Source organism: Triticum urartu, unplaced genomic scaffold (assembly GCF_056163025.1).
Source record: "Triticum urartu cultivar PI428250 unplaced genomic scaffold, HENAU_Tu73 scaffold1105, whole genome shotgun sequence".
In the NCBI taxonomy this organism is placed as follows: domain Eukaryota; kingdom Viridiplantae; phylum Streptophyta; class Magnoliopsida; order Poales; family Poaceae; genus Triticum; species Triticum urartu.
Window position 1 is genome coordinate 15,001 of NW_028259570.1, and position 3,646 is coordinate 18,646.

Below are 3,646 nucleotides of genomic sequence, written 5' to 3' on the forward strand. Positions count from 1 at the left end.
CTAGTATATGAAAGAATGAAAAGGTGCTTTCGTTCTTGTGGAATAAGAAGCCCTCGTACCTTAATGAAAGGAAAATCGTAATTTTTCGTTAGGTATTTGACCAAATAGGATCGTCCAGTTCCTACAGAACCTATCACTAAAATACCCGATAGGGCTAAGCGGAACGAAAAGGGTTTTCCATGAGATGGTAAATGAAAACGATTAGTCCCACACGAGGTTTGGGAATAAGTGATTGTCTGATAATGAGCAAGGAATATACGTCTTTCTGCTAAAGAGGATCTATTAAACTCATAATTCATTAGATCCTTGTTATCAATGCCAACTAGGTATCATAAGTAAATGGATCCCGGTTGTTCAATCCTTTGATAACCAAGGTCATTCTTTGCTAAAGAGAAATGATCACTATGAGTCAGACTCAATAGAATTGGATCCATTCCAAATAGCGAGAATTAGGATTCTTGATCCCTCTCAATCTCTCTTTCAATTCGAGGATCCAGAGAGGTGTTTTCATAGTCATCTCCGAATATTTGCCATCTCGGAATATTTTCGATTTCATTTTTCTATGATATGTCTTTCTATATGAAAATTGGTTATTTACGATGTACGATGATCCCTGTTAAGCATCCATGGCTGAATGGTTAAAGCGCCCAACTCATAATTGGTAAATTTGCGGGTTCAATTCCTGCTGGATGCACACGAACGGGAACATTCCATAAGTCTATTGGAACTGGCTCTCTATCCATGGAATCTCATCCATCATCCATACATAACGAATTGGTATGGTATATTCATACCATAACATAAGAACAATAAGAACTCGAATTCTTATCGATACTGGAACTCAGAGCATAGGAGGGAAAGTCGATTTATGGATGGAATCAAATACGCAGTATTTACAGAAAAAAGTCTTCGTTTATTGGGAAAGAATCAATATACTTTTAATGTCGAATCGGGATTCACTAAGACAGAAATAAAGCATTGGGTCGAACTCTTCTTTGGTGTTAAGGTGGTAGCTGTGAATAGCCATCGACTACCTGGAAAAGGTAGAAGAATAGGACCTATTCTGGGCCATACAATGCATTACAGACGTATGATCATTACCCTTCAACCGGGTTATTCTATTCTCACTTCTAGATAGAGAAAAAAACTAAAGGAGAATACTTAATAATACGGCGAAACATTTATACAAAACACCTATCCCGAGCACACGCAAGGGAACCGTAGACAGGCAAGTGAAATCCAATCCACGAAATAATTTGATCCATGGACGGCACCGTTGTGGTAAAGGTCGTAATTCCAGAGGAATCATTACCGCAAGGCATAGAGGGGGAGGTCATAAGCGCCTATACCGTAAAATAGATTTTCGACGGAATCAAAAAGACATATCTGGTAGAATCGTAACCATAGAATACGACCCTAATCGAAATGCATACATTTGTCTCATACACTATGGGGATGGTGAGAAGAGATATATTTTACATCCCAGAGGGGCTATAATTGGAGATACTATTGTTTCTGGTACAAAAGTTCCTATATCAATGGGAAATGCCCTACCTTTGAGTGCGGTTTGAACTATTGATTTACGTAATTGGAAGTAACCAATTAGGTTTACGACGAAACCTAGAAATCGATCACTGATCCAATTTGACTACCTCTACGGGATAGACCTCAACAGAAAACTGTTGAGTAACGGCAGCAAGTGATTGAGTTCAGTAGTTCCTCATAGAAAATTATTGGCTCTAGAGATATGGTAATATGGAGAAGACAAAATTGTTTGAAGCACGCACAGAACCGGAAGCGCCCCTTGTTTCAAAGAGAGGAGGACGGGTTATTCACATTTAATTTGATGGTCAGAGGCAAATTGAAAGCTAAGCAGTGGTAATTAAGACCCCCGGGGGAAAATAGGGATGTCTCCTACGTTACCCATAATATGTGGAAGTATCGACGTAATTTCATAGAGTCATTCGATCTGAATGCTACATGAAGAACATAAGCCAGATGACGGAACGCAGAGACCTAGGATGTAGAAGATCATAACATGAGCGATTCGGCAGATTTGGATTCCTTTCCTATATATCCACTCATGTGGTACTTCATCATATGATTCATATAAGATCCATCTGTCTAGAGATCGTCATATACATCTAGAAAGCCGTATGCTTTGGAAGAAGCTTGTACAGTTTGGGAAGGGGTTTTTTGAGAGAAAAGAAGAATCTACTTCAACCGATATGCCCTTAGGCACGGCCATGCATAACATAGAAATCACACGTGGAAGGGGTGGGCAATTAGCTAGAGCAGCAGGTGCTGTAGCGAAACTCATTGCAAAAGAGGGTAAATCGGCCACTTTAAGATTACCATCTGGGGAGGTCCGTTTAGTATCCCAAAACTGCTTAGCAACAGTCGGACAAGTGGGTAATGTTGGGGTGAACCAAAAAAGTTTGGGTAGAGCCGGATCTAAGTGTTGGCTAGGTAAACGCCCCGTAGTAAGAGGGGTAGTTATGAACCCTGTGGACCACCCCCATGGGGGCGGTGAAGGGAAAGCTCCCATTGGTAGAAAAAAACCCACAACCCCTTGGGGTTATCCTGCGCTTGGAAGAAGAACTAGGAAAAGGAAAAAATATAGCGATAGTTTTATTCTTCGTCGCCGTAAGTAAATACGTAACTAGGAATATGGAAAATTGCATTTTTGGAATTTGCAATAATGCGATGGGCGAACGACGGGAATTGAACCCGCGCATGGTGGATTCACAATCCACTGCCTTGATCCACTTGGCTACATCCGCCCCTTATCCAGCTAAAGGATTTTTTTCTTTTTTCCATTGATCATTATTCTATTTATTCTGACCTCCGTACTTCGATCGAGATATTGGACATAGAATGCCACTCTTTAAAAAGGAAAAAAGGAGTAATCAGCTGTGACACGAAAAAAAACGAATCCTTTTGTAGCTCATCATTTATTGGCAAAGATAGAAAAGGTCAATATGAAGGAGGAGAAAGAAACAATAGTAACGTGGTCCCGGGCATCTAGCATTCTACCCACAATGGTTGGCCATACAATCGCGATTCATAATGGAAAGGAACATATACCTATTTACATAACAAATCCTATGGTAGGTCGCAAATTGGGGGAATTCGTGCCTACTCGGCATTTCACGAGTTATGAAAATGCAAGAAAGGATACTAAATCTCGTCGTTAACTGAATTCTGAATAGAAAGATTAAGAAGAAAAAAAGATTCAAAATAAAGACAGAAATACCCAATATCTTGCTAGAACAAGATATTGGGTATTTCTGTCTTCAAAAATTCTTATATGTTAGCAGAAAAACCTTATCCATTAATAGATGGAACTTCAACAGCAGCTAAGTCTAGAGGGAAGTTGTGAGCATTACGTTCGTGCATTACTTCCATACCAAGGTTAGCACGGTTGATGATATCAGCCCAAGTATTAATAACGCGACCTTGACTATCAACTACAGATTGGTTGAAATTGAAACCATTTAGGTTGAAAGCCATAGTACTAATACCTAAAGCAGTGAACCAGATTCCTACTACAGGCCAAGCAGCCAAGAAGAAGTGTAAAGAACGAGAGTTGTTGAAACTAGCATATTGGAAGATTAATCGGCCAAAATAACCATGAGCAGCCACA